The 19,773-nt window shown below is 36.9% G+C and overlaps 1 pseudogene; it reads left to right on the top strand.

Moving 5' to 3' along the window:
• Positions 1 to 19,773, top strand: part of LOC137084508 (NACHT, LRR and PYD domains-containing protein 5-like) — a 51,913-nt pseudogene that overhangs the window by 2,466 nt on the left and 29,674 nt on the right.

The following is a 19,773-nucleotide window of genomic DNA, read 5'->3' on the forward strand; positions in this document are numbered from 1 at the left end:
TGAACACTTAACTCAAAAATCTGTGGTAGTTTCACAGAATCGCCAAAAATTCTGTGATGGGTACACGGAAGTGATGCCTCTGTTATGTCAATGACAGGCAGCATCCGTGGTCCACACACGGATTCCCTGTTCCAACACCTTATATTCGTCAGTTTGATTCAGTCAGCATAATTACTTTTATTTTATTTTTATTCAGAAACGTTTTGAACACTTAACTCAATCCCTAAAAGAATCCCCAAAGAAAATACAAATATTCCAAGTGTTCTGAGGCCAAACGATTGATTCATGTGAAGAAAATCCCCAAAAGCGTTCAGTAACATCGAGTCCATCCGGCGAATATTAATACATTTCAAATATTGCCGCCGAAAGAAACGTCACGTCAGCTTTGACAGCATTGGCTGTTGTATGTTGTGTGACCAATTGCATCATTACGTCAGCTTTGATTGTAAAATGCCATTGGCCCTCGTGTGTCTCGTGACTGATGGCGTCATGCTGAAGAGTCGTTTGTATCATTTGACTGAGAAATATGAATGAGTGCGTGTGTGGAGCGCGATCATCATTTCAATGATTAAAACATTAAGATCAACTACATGAAGATATCGTATGACTTCAGAAGACTTGGAATGCAACATGTGTTAATACTTCTATACTGTTTCTGGTCCGTTTTTGCAATAAATAACTGTCTGTGACTGTAATTTATTTGCCTATTATGTGTTTTATATTGTTGAGTAGGTTTAGGGTAGGAGTGGAGTTAGTTGCTCTGAAATATAAAAGTAGGCTATAAATATTCATAAAATAATTTTTTTGAATGACTACTTTTACAAATGCAAATAATTAAATGTGTGTTGGGAATCCGTGTGTGGACCATAGCTGTCAACCCTCCCGTTTTTCCCGGGTTTCTCACGTATTTTAGCTCTTTTCCCGCTGTCTTCCCGTTTTAGTATTTTCCCGTAAAATATCCCGTTTTTTACGCTCTGATTGTCTTAACTCAGAACACGCAACTACATCTGTGTCTGAAGCTTTTAACGGTCTACTGAGAGAGAGAGAGAACAAAACGACAGCCCACGGACAGAACTAAACATTCAAATAGCCTAGTTTCACTTTACACTAGATTGTGATAATGTGATTTAATTTAGATTTTGGCTTCTTTGGCAAAGATTATAATTTTGATATTCATATCTAGCGCAACTTAATTCCCATTGCAGCAGTTGCCTACGCTGTCATTTCTCCATATAACTCAAACGCAATGACAGAATAAGCACGATCAGTGATTGTTGTAAAATGCAGTCTAGCTACTGTTGGTAAATTGTGGGACGCGTTTAATAATAAAAAGAGCGATTAAAAGCACAAACATGTGTGCAAGAGATTGTTCCCAAGTCGGCGCGCGCACTCTGAAACAGCCGCAACGAGACGAGCAAATCACACTTTCGGTTTCACACTCGTGTCTAAACGATCAAATGTACTCAAACATCTATGTCAAAATGACCGGCTTGGAGAGTCTCTTAAACACAGTTTGTGTCTAAAATGGACGTAGTTATTATGGATAGTCGGGAGAAAGTGTAATGTATCTGCCTATTATCAGTCGCCTATAGATCTGCACATCTGTCTTAAAGAGGCAGCGGTGTAAATAAACATGATGACGAATTACTGCGAATTAAACAACCAAATGCAAAGATAAAATCACTCACAGCTCTTGAATGAATAACCAGCTTTAATAAGCATTATTTTGGCTATTTATGATAAACTATGCAGTGCAGTGGCGGCTGGTGATATATTTTTTTTGGGGGGCGCGGGGTTTTTTTTTTTTTTGGGGGGGGGGGGGGGGGGGGGGGGTTACGTATATTTAAGAATAATTGCATATATTTAAGTATAATTATGTTAATTTAAGTATAATTTACTTATAAATTATACATAATAATAATAATAATATATAAGTATAATTACTTATAAATCAAATAAGTAAAATAAATACAAAGCAGTACCAAGAAGCATGTTGACTAAATTCAAGCATTAAAGAGAAAACAGTGTCTGCACTTTTTATCTTTTTACACATTTATTTCCCATATATAATTGAACAAGGAAAGGAAAAAACAAAAGTAGCAACAACAGACTGGCATGTTGACTACTTGAACATAAATTTTGCTCTCCTTTCTTTCTGGCCAGCAAATTTCTCAATTACTCTCTGATTAAAGTCAGTCATCTCAGTGACAAGTCTCTTTTCCATGGAGAGCAATGCAAGTGCATTCAGCCTCTCCTGGGTCATGGTGTTTCTGAGAAAAGTTTTTATTCTTTTCAAGGTCGAAAAACACCTCTCACTCACTTTGAAATAAGAGACAGTGAAAGCAAAAAAAGGGCAATGCTACCGTCACATCCAGTCAGCCACCTCCTTTTCTCATAACGAGAGCAGGTGAAGCTCCGAGTGTAGCTTCGTCCTCTGTCACTGGACTGCTGCTGAATTTGTAAATCGGGCTGGTCCGGTCCGAGATCCTTAATTCTTATTTTTTCTTCCAGCGAACGCCTTGTGAAAGGATTTTTTTGTAAATCAATCACAGAATTTAGTTTGACTGCTGCCATCTCTACGAATGTTTAGGCGGGCGGGGTCGGAGTGACGTTGTCACCAACGCTCTCTCGCAGTAGTGGCCAAGAGCGTAACATTGAATGACAGTTGACGAGAACCAATCAGATTGGATCAAAAAACATGTATGCAATTCTGATTCGCCAGGGACGCAGCGACCTGCGCCCGGAGGAGAATCTTTAAGAAACCAATTAGAGACCAGCTTCAGGTCACATGCTGCCCGACGATTTATGGACTGAGATAGACATCCATTTGTCCGGCGTCCCTCGCCCATGAAACCGCATGAAACATTAAAAAACATATAAAATAGTTTTTTTTATTAAATGCTGGGGCTCTTAATTACCCACTCATACATCATATGAGTAAACAATTTTATTTTTATTTCATTTTTATATAATTTTTGTATACATGTATATTTCTGGAATTGTGATGGGGGCGGCGCCCCAGCGCCCTCTATTGACAAGCCGCCACTGATGCAGTGTTATTTTACGTTTGATTAGCCTACTAGAATTCTTCCTGAAATTAAAGCACTGTGCAGGCCTATATAATGTGTATCTTTGTTAATTGTGTGTGTGTGTATATATATATATATATATATATATATATATATATATATATATATATATATATATATATATATAATCTCAAAAAGTACCGATAAGAATACCGTTAAAGTACCGGACCGATAAGCAGTATCGTTAAGAGTAGTAATACCAACCTTAACGATACCCATCCCTAGGTTTAACCAACCAAAACCAAAACCGAGTAATGTTAATTTGTTCCTAAATAAAGCACTTCAAACATATACATTGGTCTGTCATTCTTTAATAGATATTGTGTAGTTATAAACTCTAGACTGTTAATGATTAGTGCTTTTTTTTTTTAGTTTGTGGGATCATGTATAAGAATCATGTATAAAAAAAGCTATACTCTTTACTGGTAAATATTACAGTAAACAAACATTACAGACAATAGACCAAGGCAGCTCTGGCATAATGTCAATAACATTATGCTTAATATATATTGTGTAGTTATAAACTCTTTAGACTGTTATGATTAGTGCTTCTTCTTTTTTTTTTTTTTTTTTTAGTTTGTGGACAAGAATCGTGTAAAAAAAAAAAATCCCTTATTTTGGGGATGGATTCCGGGAAATCTCCCTTATTTTCAATGTTCAATGTTGACAGCAATGGTGTGGACTATGGATGCTGCCTGTCATTGACTTACATAGGCATCACTTCCGTGGACCCATCATGGAATTTTTAGTGATTCTGTGAAACCACCACAGATTTTTGAGTTAAGGGTCCGTGTTCATTTCACGGAATTCTGCGAGACCAGGTTGTGTACGTAATGTGTATTTGACTACACATTTGTGTTTTATTTTACACACAGATCATTTGTTCTTACATGTCTTTGTACAGATATTTACTATAATTCATTAATAAAAGCATTAAGTGAAGTTCCTAAATGTAAATTAGGGAAGAATGAGCCCATCTAATCTATTAATCAACAAAAGCATATAAACAGCTGCTTACCTCTCCTCAGTCTCAGCTGTTCCAGCATCCCTCCACCTCCCCAAATTCAACCTTTATCTTAGGTACCCTGCCCTATATAATCATATCCTTTATTAAATCACTGTGGGGGTATATCAGAGCTCCAGTTGAAGCTACTTCATCGAGCCCCTCATCAGTGGACAGCAAGCCAAATAAGTTTAACCTACTAATATCTTAAGATTATAGGGCAAACAAACTCATTAAATTGTATTTCCTGGTGTCATTAGAGTGTTAATATTTTATTTAAAGGATTAGTTCACTTTAAAATGGAAATTACTCTATTAATTAGACACCCTCAAGACATCTGGTGTGTATGACTTTCTTCTTTCTGATGAACACAATCAGAGTTATATTAATAATTATCCTAATGTTTTTAAGCTTTATAATGGCATCTGAATATATTGGCCTTCTGAAGCAATGCTTTTGTGTAAGAAAAATATCCATATGTAGAAGTGCAGAAACTTGTTATTTTAGTTAAAGTTTTAAATATGGATATACTGGATATAATGGATACAATATTTAAAATTAAAGTTTTAAATATGGATATACAAAAATTAATCAATTTGCTTCAAAAGGTCTTTATTAAACCCCCAGAGTGGAGTGTATTTATAATGGATGCACTTTTTTGAGCTTCAAACTCGTGAGCCCCAATCCACTGTCATTATAATGCTTGAAAACATGAGGATATGTATTAATATAACTCAGATTATGTTCAACAGAAAGAAGAATGTCATGACTAATCCTTTAAAAGCTGCAGGTTCACAGTATTTTTGTATAAACTGATTAGCACATAAAAATACATAAAATACATGAATACATAAAAGCGATCTTATTTTATTTTCAGGCTTGGCTGTTGTAGTCTCACAGGGAATTGCTGTGCTGATCTGGCTTCAGCTCTCGGCTCAGAATCCTCATGTTTGAGAGAATTAAACTTAAACTTCAATCCGCTGAAGAGTTCAGGTGTGACGTTACTTTCTGCTGGACTGCAAAGTCCTCACTGCAAACTGGAAACACTGCGGTAAGGCTTATTTTAACTGCTGTTATTTTTTAATCTTATGAGATCTTACAATATTTCAACATTGACTTCAGATGTCCTCCATATATTCTCTGAAATACAAACACTATTTGCAGTTTAAAACGTTTGTCTTTCTGTGTAGTGTCATGCAATGTATTCCTGGAATTAAGCAAACAGAACTGTTTGTTATCTTACCGCAGGTTGTGGCGGTGTGGTGTCACAGATAAAGGTTGTTCCGCTCTAGCATTAGCCCTGAATTCAAACCCTTCACATCTGAGAGAGCTGGATCTGTCTGAAAATGACCTAGGGGATCAAGGCATAGAGCTTTTCTCTAATGCACTAAAAAATCATCAGTGTAAACTGAAGACACTAAAGTAAGTTCTTCAAGACCTACAAATAAAAAAGAAAATTAAATGGTCTAATGTGTTGGTATAAAAAATGTAATTAGTCCATTTAAAGGTGCCCTAGAATGATTTAAAACAATATGTTAAATTGTTCTCTGATATCTACATAGAGGGTATGTGGCTTATTTAAGGCCAAAAATGGTCCAGATACCATTTTACAGGTCCATTTACAACCCTATAAATTGTCCCTAGGATGTAACACTCTGTTTTTGCTTTATTTGGAAGAGTCATGAATATTAATGTTGAGCTCTGCTCTGATTGGCTTATTTCAGCCTCCTGACAGAGTCCTGACAGAACACAGACTAAATGATACTAAATGATACAAAAAATCTCAAATGGAGATTGATAAAATGCAGCTTACTTGTTTATTGGTGTTTTCAGATCATCCGCACACGAGAAAGAGCTCGCATTCGTGTGGTTGCCAGATTTCAGTAATTAAACCCCCAAACAGAGCTTTTCTGTGAAAAGAAACCCGTATACACTCCGGTTTTTACCTAAACATGTCCAATCTGGCAACCATATGCACGCAAGCTCTCTCTCGCACGGATGATCTGAAAACACCAATAGCTGCATTTTATCAATCTCCATTTGAGAAGTTCTGCTTAAAGCTTCATGAAACCCCCCTGCTGCAGCTGTGTTTTTTCACACCTTCGATTTGAAAAAGCTTGTTAAAAGGGGAGTGGTCGACTGTGAAAAGGTGGGATGGTATTGTGTGGAAAGAGGGAATGTTTGCATAAATAGGGGAGTGTCAGTAGGTGCATTAAAGAGGGGGTGAAATGCTGTTTCATGCATACTGATCTTTTTGCACTGTTAAAGACATGGATTCCCATACTAAACATGGACAAAGTTTCAAAAGTTAAGGTGGACGTTTGATGGAAGTATTTCTTTGTCAAAAATACTACTTCCGGTTAGTCATAAGTTTCGGCAAGTTTTTTGCGATCATGCATCCCCTTTGACGTTAATGGGGGCGGAATTTCCTTGTATGGGCCGTACGGACAATTCTACCGGAAGAGCGTGAGAGAGAGAGAGGGAGAGAGCGAAACAGGCTACGCCCATCAAAGCGCTGGCTCGTAGGCTGCGCTGCACAGGTGATGTGCACAATTAACAATGACATCAAAAAGTGCGTTTTTGGTTGCCAGACCAAGACAGTCCTGCACAGATTCCCCAAAACCCCGCGTTAAGGCAACAGTGGATGGAATTTGCTTTTCCAGATCAGCAACTGAGTTGCGCGAATGTTTATATCTGTTCGCTGCATTTCGGTGCCGACTGTTTCATAAACAAGGCCCAGCTTGACGCCGGATTTTCCAATCGCCTAATGCTGAAGGATGGAGCAGTCCCAACGATAAAGGTCCCAACGTTAGAACCGCAGGCGGTGAGTGAGACTGCTTCAAATGTCTGTGTTTTTGCCTATGCTCATCAAGTAGCCCAAACATGATCACGTATAGTTAATTGATCAATGGAGCATGCGATGTGTAGTGCGTGTACATTTGTTTAGCTGGCCACTATATATGTAACTTTATGTTTGTGTATTGTAAAAGCACTCCAAACAACAATACACAAAGAGTGGGGAAATATGTTGAACTAAATAAGCATGCTTCTTCATTCAAATGTGCTACTATTCCGTGTCTTTCTATGTAAACACTAACTTAGCCTGCCGTGCAAAACCAGTCCGCTTAATAACGTTACAATTGTCTACACAAACCATGCGTAAACACACACACACGTGCACAACTGCACTTCTCACATGTACACCTTCAAAGACAAAAATATGACGATATAATTCAAGTATAAATATGTAAATAACACAAGTCGCTAAGCATATTATATAGTTAGTGTATAACTTGTACCACATAGAGACGTCCTGCTCTAGTCGTTTTTGCTGCTGCTCCTGTTCAACTGCAGCCTCTGGGTCTGATTCCGGATCATAGATGTATGGCTGTATCTGATTAAAAGCCATATTTTTATTTTGAATAAAGTTTTTTTCCCGCTGTTAGGGATGACAGCTTTACGACGCACTCGACTCAACACAATAACAGCAGCGCGCACACGTCATTATTTAGCTCCGCTCACACGATACGCCCCCACCCGCTCTGCTTTTTTCGGAAAGACTCGGAACAGCGCATCTTTCTTATATAATTATTAAAAAAATAAAGACTTTTCGGAGATATGCAGGATGCAATGCTACTCTATAGGTACTCAAGATTGACATGACACTGACTGAAACTGAGTGTTTCACCCCCCCTTTAAGATTAGCGATACCAACAGCAGCAGTTACAGCGGTTCTGAGACATGTTCTTGGTTCACGTTGGCATTGTTTACCACAGAGAGATTAAATGAGGGATGAGTACAGCGAATGAGAGAGCTATGAGTGGCGTGCAGCAGAGATCGCAAATCATTCAGCTCTTCAAAGTTCAAACCAGCATAATTCAGTGAGAAATGAAAATAAATGTTATTCTGCATGACGAAATATTTTGCAAACGTGATAAAACTATATTTGTCCAAATATGCACGCTGTTTGGCAAGATGAACAACGCGCCGACGTGATAAGAGAACGTGAACCACCCAACATGCGATGCGACAGAGATGTGTAATTCTAGATCGGTGTAAAAGCGAAGAGGTTTGAGGCTAGTCTCGACCGCGCATTGCCGTGACGATCCGCGCTGTCTATCACTCGGCAGCTAAATCTATATTTGTCCAAATATGCAGCACACTGTTTCACTAAGAGCCCGTACACATGCGGTTTAGTGCATGGCTGTGACGACAAATAAAACGGAGAGGACGTGGCTTTTGTTCATTAGCCTACAGATTACAGATTGGTTATTTTGCACTCCTGACATAGATAGTCAACGCTTGCAGGTTCGGCGTGCGATTCCTCAAGTGAATTTTACTTTACCGAGCCTTTGTAGCAAAGGCTTCCACAGACGGCGCCGGTTACAGCTCGCTCGGCGCCCTTTACGTTATTTCGTATCAGCACAACGCCTAGCTTTCCTCCGTGACTTTTCCGCACGCTGCTTCCAAAACTTCCCCACCATATCTCTACAATAATGATGGAAGACGAGCCTGACAGAAGTGACTGTCTCATGCATATTAACTAAATTATCTTGTATGCATACTACAGCGCAGGGATTGGACTGAATGAGCTTTATGTCATGAATATATATCGAGAATCGCTCGGAGCGGTCGACGTCAGCATGTGCCCAGCACCCCATACTTGGGCCGAAAAGGCCGTGCCGACGTCAGCATTTGTGACGTTGCTCCGACTAAGCTTTTCAAACCGGAAGACAGAAATCGCTCTGAAAAATGCAAAAATAACTATTTTCACATATGCATACCATTAATGAGTACCCTTAGTGTTTTCAATGATGTGCAGCCTATACATATCTGTTTACATCTCAAAAAAAGTGTTTTGGGGTTTCATGACCCTTTAAAGTGTGTCATTCAGCCTACATTTTAGACTTGTCTTTTTTCGTCAATGATATTGCATGTTTATATAACGTTAGTCACAATGTAGGCTAAATTACGCAGTGACTGTGATGTAGCCTAATTTGAAATACAAATAGGCAAAAACATCATTGGAAACTCAGTTCTCAAAAATATAAATATATAACTTATATTTTAATAAAATGAATAGCCTTGCAAATGACTATCGTTTTAACTTATATGGTGGAAAAGGTGACGTTTGCTAGAAGGGAGTAGTGAACGATCTAAGTAAAGTATCTATGGTTGTATGTTGTAATACAAAATAAAATTACCCTTTGTCATTAGACACAATTTAGTTTTGTATGGTACTTGGAGTCTCCTATTATTACTGTACTAGCATCTTGCGTTATCTAGACAATGCTGTCTCTCTAAGAAACTTTCAATGTAATCAGAAATTGTTTAAACAGTCAACAAGTGGATAAATCACTACTTACTGCTTGCAGGAATATAGTTGCCACTTTCTTCAGTTTAAGACGCTGAGCGAAGCCTGCTTGAAATGGGCCGAACAAACGAACGATCTTGAATTAAATTTTTGTATCGGATTATAAACATCAACTATGACTGTTGACATTTTTTATCTGTGGGAAGGGTAGAAGTCCTCAGGTCTCCTGAACAGCCTGGAACATGAAGTGTGTCCATGCGAGCTTGTTTTGATGATTCGCTCAGTCATTTCCGCCTGACAATGAACATGTTCGGACAGATGCAAATGTTGGGGGCGTGCATATAAATGATCCCCAACGTTTGCGTCACTGTTGAGTTTATGTTGAGAAGCACTTTTTTTCCATTGCATTATGGATTCACGAGATTTATATAAGAAGTAGGAGGCAATGTTGCTTGAGACTCACTGTATGTGATGTCCATGTACTGAACTCTTATTATTTCACTATGGCAAGGTTAATTCAATTTTTCATTCTAGGGCACCTTTAAGAAGCCCAATGTAGATTGTCTAAGCGTTACTATTGTCTGCTCTCAAACTAATATTAGCACAAATTTTGATGTTTTACCAGGAAAATTAGCACATTAAAATGATTTATTTTCGTCTTTTGAAGTCACCCCGTCAGTTCAAAGGGGTGATGAACTGAGAAATTAACATTCCCTTGAGCCTTCTATATATAAAAGGTCATGTTAGTATAAGAATATCCTGCAAGTTTCAGAGCTGAAAATGTCCTTGTTAGTAAAAGAAAAGCTTTTATAGACACCAGGCCCAGAAAACTAGGCTCTTAAATCAATGACGTATTGGAAGGATTCTGTAGCCCCGCCTACCGACATGTGGAGCTAAACTGATCACCTTACCGAGCAATAAACACGGTGAAGATAGCAAGATAAACGTTTGTTAACCAGACACAGATCGACACTGGATTTGCAGACATATTGAGATTAAAACATGATGCTGTGCTTCTGTGTGTGCGGTTCACGCTTATATCCACCGATCGGGCGGGCCAAGTAATAAGAAAATGAACGAATCACGGGTGGATGAGAAATAAATCATTGTTTGTTTGATAAATATGTTTTGAGACTGAGCCCCATCAGAGAATTATTCCAGCCGCTTTCAAAACAATCCCTCCTTCATGTGAACTGACCAGCAGAAGCTCATTAAATATGCAAATCCAATCCTAGCCATGGCCGTTTACTTTCAAGTCTTCAAACCATCAAAACTGAGCTTTTTGGAGAGACCCTCAAAACCAGTGTAGAAGTTTTTTTTAATTATTAGTTATGATGTTTTTAAATCTAAAAACCATGTATGAACGTCATAAGTTGAACTCAGACAACAGTATAAAAAAATTAATAAGCCAGTTCATGACACCTTTAAGGGTGGTGTAACATTGTACGTGTAGTTTCTTCGAATGTAAAGAATTTTAAGAATATCCTATTGTTCTCTGTAGGCTGAGATTTTGTAACTTGTCAGATGAAGGCTGTGCAACTCTTACTTCAGCTCTGAAATCAAACCCCTCACACCTGAGAGAACTGGATCTGTCTGAGAATGAACTGGGAGATGCAGGTGTAAAAATTCTCTCTGGTGGACTCGGGAATCCTCTATGTAACCTGGAGATATTGTGGTAAGATCATTGTTAGGATAGGAAAAGTATATAAGAGTGTATCTATGTAGTAACTATGTGTTCTGAAATGAGAGGGTAATCACTGTCATTTTTCGGTCTCAAGGCTTAGGTGTTGTGATATAACAGATAAAGGTTGTTCCGCTCTAGCATTAGCCCTGAATTCAAACCCTTCACATCTGAGAGAGCTGGATCTGTCTGAGAATGACCTAGGAGATCAAGGCATGGAGCTTTTCTCTGATGCACTAAAAAATCATCAGTGTAAACTGAAGACACTACAAGTAAGTTCTTCAAGACCTACAAAAAAAACTATTAATTGGTCTGATTTGTTAGTATATAAAAAAAATGCATGTATTTAAATGGATAGCTCACCCAAAAATGAAAATTCTGTCATCATTTACTTACCCTCAAGTTGTTCTAAACCTGTATGAGTTTCTTTGTTCTGCTGAACACAAAGGAAGATATTTGGAAGAATGTTTGTAACCAAACAGATAGAGCAACCATTCACTACCATAGTGGGTGGTTGGGGGGGGTGGGGGGGAGGTGGGGAATACTACAATGGTTGCTTTAACCGCTTTGTTACAAACATTCTTCAAAAAAATCTTCTTTTGTATGTGAAAATGTTCATGGTAAAACATCAAAACTTTGCACATTAAAATGATTTATATTCGTCTTCTGTTGCTTAACACTAGGAAAGTAATATTTTCAACATAAGAACATTTTATCTGAAATATATGTAATATATTGTTTCCTTCTTTTAAAGCTGCATTTGAAGAGTCCGGAAAAAAACTGACGGATGGGCAGCGCAGCTCAGTGGATTTGTTGCTGTAGTAAAGCTTTACCAGTGTCTGAAACCGTTTTAATTCCTCATTCATTCATGCCAACATGCTCTATAAGATCTGAGTTGAAATCTTGGTTTTGACAGGTCTTTTTATTTAAAAGCTGTCCAACACCTTGTGATGACGATGGAACTATTTTCTGAACGTTTCGGACTCTCTCCAGCAGATGGAGACATGCACGCTTTGAATGCGTAAACCTCAATAGTTAGTGACAGTTGGATGTTTTTAGTAAATGGTTGTGTTCAGATCAAGATGGCAGTCATTTTAATGTTATATTTTTGTGGCAGCACCCTTTTTCCACCCTGGAATGTAACTGTGTGCCAACCAACCCCTGACCCAACCAGCCCCACTCTCGCCTATACCTCTTTTGGAGCCAAAATATATTTTGTTGTTTACAAATAATAGTTTTGAATGGGTGTTTTGTGCTTATTTTATATTGTAAATGTTGCAGATTGGTTTAAAGTTGTGCCCAATGGTGGTAATTGTATCTACAAAAAAAGTTTCCTTTGTAATAATAATAATAATAAAATGGGGGTTGGGGGGAGGAATCAATTTTTGTCTGACAATTTATATTTTGCGATTTAAAGTAAAGATTACCATCCTTTGAAACAAATAGGCCTTTATTAACAGTGTTTTCTTCTCTCAATAGTTGGTTGTTTTGTTATTATTGCATTTCCTTCTATTTGGTAGGTATAATAGTGTACATCCACTTACCCAATATTTGTATGAGTACTTTAGCAATCAGAAAGTTAAAAACAACAACAACAACAACAACAACAAAAACGGACTTCGTGCTTATAGGAAAAACGTTTTGAAAAGGTAGAATGTAATTATATTTTATAGTTTTATGATTTGGTTCATGTGTTTTGAAATAATTTTAAATTACTTTAATTGCTGAAAGCAGCAAATAAATTAGACCTGTATTAGGCTACTTATGTCTACAGTATCATTAATAGACCTCTGACTGAATGACTAATTTGGCTGTTTGTCATTATTACAGGGGCAACTTTACAGGGGCAATAAAAAATTATTTATATATATATATATATATATATATATATATATATATATATATATATATATATATATATATATATATATATATATATATATATATATATATATATATATATTTATATATATATATATATATATATATATATATATATATATTATTGCCAAATTGTGCAATTATTATCCATTATTACAGGGGCAATAAAAAATTATATATATATATATATATATATATATATATATATATATATATATATATATATATATATATATATTATTGCCAAATTGTCCACCGTTTTGTACACTTCAGGCTCAACATTGGAGAACGTTTTAGAAAAACTTCAAGAGTTTCAAAGACATTCAATTAGCCTTCCGTGGTCTCCAATTGTCTTTAAATTCCAGTAAAACAAAATGTATGATTGTTAATCGGACACATTCTGTATCTTCGTGCCCAATAAACATCACCACCTTGAATGGATCAAAGCTTGAATATGTGGAGAAATACAAATATAAGGTATCTAAGTATCTAAATAAATATAAAAGACCCATGTCTTTCTTTTCAAACCCACATAAACCATCTCAAGTCAAAGATCAAGTCCAGGATTGGGTTTCTATTTCGAAAAAAAGCTTCATTTACTATTCCTGCAAAACTGGCCCTTGTGAAAATGACCATCATCCCAATGCTTGACTTTAGTGATGTTGTCTACAGAACTGCGTCTAATTGTTTACTCAAGAAATTGGACGTGGTGTACCACAGTGCTATTCGCTTTATTACTAAAGCCCCACACAACACCCATCACTGTACTCTTTACTCACTTGTTGGATGGCCTTCGTTACACACCCGGCGCCTAAATCACTGGTATCAGTTAATTTACAAGTCCATATTAGGTAAAACACCATCTTACCTAAGTACTTTAGTAACCATATCAGTGTCTGTATTTAACCTGCGCTCGAGTAAATATATCTCTCTTGACCCCGTAAAATCTCGCACCTTTTTTGGCCGCTCTTCGTTTAAATTTTCTGCTGCTAATGATTGGAACATTTCACAAAAATCTCTTAAATTAGAATCCATTGTTTCAATCACTACTTTTAAAGGTTTAATATCAAATTTACTGACAGACCACTGTACGTTGATGCTCATTTCAAAAACAGTAGTATGTATTTTTGCACATACTAAATGAAATGGCTGTTATTGCATCTATTTGCATATTTTTATTTTTGCTCAATGCCTAGAACTTTTTATTTGAAATTTGAACGTCCTCTATATTTATGATTGTGTATTTGAATGTTGGTATTATGTGTAATTTCATGTCGCCATGTACTCTGCGCCTTATCTTGGCCAGGTCGCGGTTGCAAATGAGAACCTGTTCTCAACCGATTAACCTGGTTAAATAAAGGTACAATAAAATAAATAAATAAATCTTTTTTATTTTTTTTCCCTTTTTTTTATTTTTATTTTTTTGCCATCGCATAGTTCTTATGCAAACAAAAGCCGGCCTGAAATTTACTTAGTGGAGCAGAGTCACAGATGTTTTCCTCCTCCACTCAAAGCGATCCAGGTTTTCAATGTTACCTGAAACTGGTCTGTCCTGTTCGCACTTTTTCTTTTAGTTGGTAACCTGCATTGCTGCAATGGTTGCCAAGTCCGCGTATAACATGCGACTTTAGGCTTCTTCTTCTTTTCTTTTCTTTTCTTTCTTTCCTTTTCTTTTTTTAATGGTCACTGTTGCTGGTTAAGTTTTTTTATGCGCTTATTTTTTTTAAATGTGGCTGTTCTGTTCTGTTCTGTTCTGTTCTGTTCTGTTCTGTTCTGTCCAAAACGTTGTCTGACACTGTCTTACAGCTTAGCCATTCAGTGCAACGATACAATTAAGTGCTGTAGTAATTCGTCCTTCGTCCTCCTTTTTCTTCCCTCATTAAAGAAAAATTCAAAGTACTGGCATGTGACGTTATAAATGCGCATGCAAATATATGTGTGAGCCATTCCACCGAATGTGGCATTAGTTTGTAACTACACTGAATCCAATACTACATAACTCATAAAAACAGTGGTTTAACTTATTTGACTTAAAATTGAATGTCCATATGTGTCTGAGGGAGAGTGTGTACATAGCCGTGTGCTCATGTTTGTGAGTGAGATTTCTGTGGTGAAGGGATGTACTACATTCGCTGAAAACAGTGGAGGTAAAATTATGTTTCTTGGGGAACAAAACAGTTCGGTCCTAGTGAGTCGCTGGCCTGCAGAGTTTGGTTCCAACCCTGAAAGACATCTATAGAAGCTCTTATTACGAATTAACAGAAGTTTAGATTTTGATGTTTTTTCAAAAATGTTTGGTCACCAGTATGGTGATCCGTGTTTCCTTTAGTTGTAAACAAAACACATAACTGTTCAAAACAAAAGAAGCCATAAACAAACTGTATCATGAAGAATAATGTTTGACAAAACTCATCACTACTTACAATCCTTTCTTGCCACTAATCAGAGGTTCTAAATTTATATTTTTAAAAACATTCTAAGAGGGTAACATTTTAGCCATACAGAGATATTAAGAATCAGCATATGAATCTCAACAATGGTGATAGACTTAAAAGGATAGTTCACCCAAAAATCTTAATTTGGTGTTTATCTGCTTACCTAGACTGGATGCCAGCCAAACTTAGCCCTGCCCACAAAATTTTTAGGTCGGCCAGTCATACTCTGGCAAGAATTGAGTATGACCACGTCAGGCTACTGCTTACCCCCAGAGCATCCAAGATGTAGGTGTGTTTTTTTCTTCAGTAGAACACAAATAAAGATTTTTAACTCCAACCGTTGCTCGTATGCATGCATGTCAATAATTACAATAAGATCCCATTGACATACATTATACGAGCAAAGTTAAAAATCTTATTTTGTGTTGAAGATTATGCCAAAGATGAACAGAGGTCTTACAGGTCTGGAATGGCACCAGGGTGAGGAATTAATGATAAAATTTTCATTTTTAAGTCACTTCATGGTGGACTGGCTCCCTGTAAGTATGATTCACATTGTAAAAAGTATCCTAAATATCTGCAATTTTTCATAATTTCAACTGTAAAACTCATAAATCAGGTGAATATGCACACTTTTAAATCAACAAAATAGAGGACTCTACTCACTCCTCTTTTACTCAGTCCTTTTATTTTTCATATGAGTAAACTGAAGTAACAGGATTGAGTTTTTAAGCAAAAAAAAAAGTAAATACATGCCAAATGACCACCTGGCTAAGTAGCTAATAGCATGAGGACACAGAAAATTGTAGCGACTTATCTAAAGTTGATATTTTAAATATCAAACAAATAACCTCTAAGAAATAATTTGGGGGGTATGGGTTCCATCTCCAAACCTAGTCTGTTCACAGCTGATCGGAGGATATAGCGTGCCTTTTGTAAATGTTTGATGATTTGTGTAAAATCATTTATTTATTTATTTATTTATTTATTTATTTATTTATTTATTACTGGGAGAGGTTTCAGTTTAATATGCTGCAGGCTCATAAATTGATTAAAAAAATAATTGATCATAAATTATATTGATGATGATAATAAATAATATAATTCTATTGGGCTTGTTTTTGAAGCATATTGTTATGCGTATTTGTCTCACGAGACTTGGCAACACTGATCGCTTGTGATCTTGGCTATCAGGGTGGGTGGTGCTCTGTAAGCTCTCAGTCATTTCTTTAAGGTAAACAGAAATGAAAGTTTGAACCTGCCCGAAAACATATTGGGTGACGGTTTTGTGGGGTTGTTGCTATCTGGCCTGGAGAATATATATTTACAATAAAGATTTCAAAAGAGTCAATACGATACAACAAAGATTAGAGTTCTGCTCTTCCTGAAGATAACTCTGGAAAAACAGGTGCCAAAGTGAGTATAAACAAACCTGTGAATGTCATAATGTTGTTAAATTCTTTTTACACAATTATTATTGTTGTTGTTATTATTATTATTATTATTGTTGTTGTTGTTGCCATTGTTGTTGTTATTAGCTTGATATAAATCAATATTCATTTATCAAATTTTTATCTGTAGAATTATTTTGAATGTACTTTGCATCTGTTTTTTCCTCAAAAAACTGTAGCATAAAGCATTGGTTCAGCCACACTGATCACTATATGTAGGTATCAATTTAATATTGTTTATGTACTGAAATAAATGTCTGATTAGGTCATTTTTGGTTGGTTTTTATTTTACTTTCAGATTTGAATCTGAAAGCAGTTGAAACCAGTCTCATCAGTTAACCTGCGTGAAAGAACTGGGTAAATACCATGAAGTACAAGTTTGGTTACATGTTTGTCTATGTACTGTGACAAAAACAACTGTTTGAAAGAGAACTAGATAAGCAAAAAACAATAGGAATGTTTACAGTACGTGACTACCGTCCAGTATTTTTAAATGCATTTATATCTTTCAGAGTCATTATAGCTGGGATGAGTTTTGAAAAGGTTATGCTCCACTAACACTGATGCCTGCTAGTAAGTTTTTTGTAATGATGATGCTTTTGTTGGCAAAAAATAAAATAAAAAATATTGGTTTATTATACACAGGTTGGCAACTAAAGGCTATGAAATTTGTTTCTTACTTTGTGATATTAAAAAGCGAAAGTCTTCAGTCCAGTAACTTTTAATGTTACCACCATTTATATTTCACTAAAGCACAATTCAGCAGAGGAGATTAGATTTAACAAGACCCCATCATTAGGAGTAATCATTCAATGGATCAACTCAAGGATAAAAAGACTTTTCTTGAGCCCAGGTAAATGAGCATGATTTAGGTTTATAGAATAAAATCAAAGCTTTCTTTTAATTATTATTACATTGGCTGTCATTACAATTTCTAATTTAGTTGATGTCTCTGTTTCTCTGAAGCTCAGCGCAGACGGGAAGATCCTCTCCATGTCCCAGCCATGAGTCCATGAGGAGTGATCAGTCATTGGATAAACTAATAGATTTAAAAGAATCCAGGTAAAAGATTAGCAACATTTATATAACGTTTCAGTCTTTAAAAAAGCAAAAATGGTAATGTTATTTACAGATATGTGCTCAGCTATAGCTTACTGGTTATTGAATGTAGTCCCTTTTGAAGGTTTAGTTCACCCAAAAATGAGAATTATGTCATCATTAGCTGACTCTTAGATATGATGATATGTTGATATAAATGATATGTTAAACTGAAGCTCTTTGTGTTAGCCTAAAAACTTTTAAAGGGGGGGGGGGGGGGAGACTCAGTTTCAGTCAATCTCATGTCAATCTTGAGTACCTATAGAGTAGTATTGCATCCTTCATATCTCAGAAAAGTCTTTAGTTTTATTATATTTATAAAAGAAATATAGGCTGTACCAAGTCTTTACGGAAAAAAACGAGCGCCTGGAGGCGTATCGAGTGGGCGGAGCTAAAGAATGACAATCGCGAACAAAGCGGTGACGTCCTCAAGCGTGGAGAAACCCATGGCTATCGATCTCAGCTAATAGATATATGATCCAGAATCAGATTCGGAGGCTGAAATAAATTGAACAGGAGAAACAGCAACAGCAGGACGTCCGTCTCTGTGGTATACTGTATTTAGTGGCCTGTCAACATTTGTGTGTGTTTACTCGCAGTTTATGAGGACATGATTCGGTTTATGGACTATTGTATGCGACTAAACCTTAGCAGTAGCAAGCAAAATGGTTTTGCACGTCAGACTAGTGTAACGTTATACATAGAACAACAATGGAGTAACCGTTAGCGCATTTGAATGACGAAGCACGTGTTCGTATCGTTTACTGAAGTTTACTCATGTGACGAGCCAACAGCACAGACATTTGAAGAAGTTTTACTCACTGCCTGCTTCCAAAGCAGGACCGAACCTTTATCGCTGGGACCGCTCCGTCAAAAACACACTTCTTTGGTATGATTTGGTGAAGTCCTGTGACAGCAGTGACCGTGGAAATCCATTTTGCGACGCGACTGAAGCGATGTTGTGAAGCTTCCCGTCATTTCTGTGTTCAAATCGGTTCAAATGCAACGCTGCCTTCCCGGAATGCTGTGCTGGAGCGTTGAAGTCGCTTGACGTCAACCATAGGAATAAAATGAAGCGCGGCGCCTGGATTGACTCGATCTGCACCTGAGAGAGTGTTTATGGGCGTGCATTTGCTCTCTCGCTCTAGTCACGCGCGCGCGCACCCTACCGGGAGAAGAGCCCGTACGGCCCATGCAAAGACCTTCTGCTCTATCGACGTGAAGCCGACCCATACTCGAAAAAAAACTCTCCGAAACTTGTGAGAATCTGGAAGGAGTATTTTTGACACAGAAATACTCCATCAAACGTCCAACATTAGTTTTTGAAACTTTGTCTATGTTTAGGATGGGAATCCAAGTCTTTAACAGTGTAAAAAACTCAGTATGCATGAAACAGCATCCCCCCCCCCCCCCCCCCCCTTAAGGATTCTACGTGTAAGCCTTTTCAGCATTTCTGTTAAATTTACTTAATTTCTGATATCTTATTTTAAATCTGACTCCATGAATAATTTGAACTGACTCCAATTTTGATTTGTTGTGATTTAATTTAGATCGTTGATTAATTTCTTATCTCTTATTTTCAAATATTCGTTCCACCATGGGACCCAGAGTCGCACAGAGACAAAGCGTCGCAATTTGCTTGCTCATGGGCATAAATTAGCTCTGGTATTACAGAGGATTGCAGTGTGAACTATTTTTCCAAATGCCAGCACTGCTACTTTATGTAAATATTATTTTTCAAACACCTGGTTTCGGGGGAGAGGATCAGATTTCTTAGAAGAGAAGATTGATCGTGTTTGTGGAGCACGTTTGAGTTTCAGC

The sequence above is a fragment of the Pseudorasbora parva genome, chromosome 8, assembly GCF_024679245.1.
Source record: "Pseudorasbora parva isolate DD20220531a chromosome 8, ASM2467924v1, whole genome shotgun sequence".
Classification (NCBI taxonomy): Eukaryota; Metazoa; Chordata; class Actinopteri; order Cypriniformes; family Gobionidae; genus Pseudorasbora; species Pseudorasbora parva.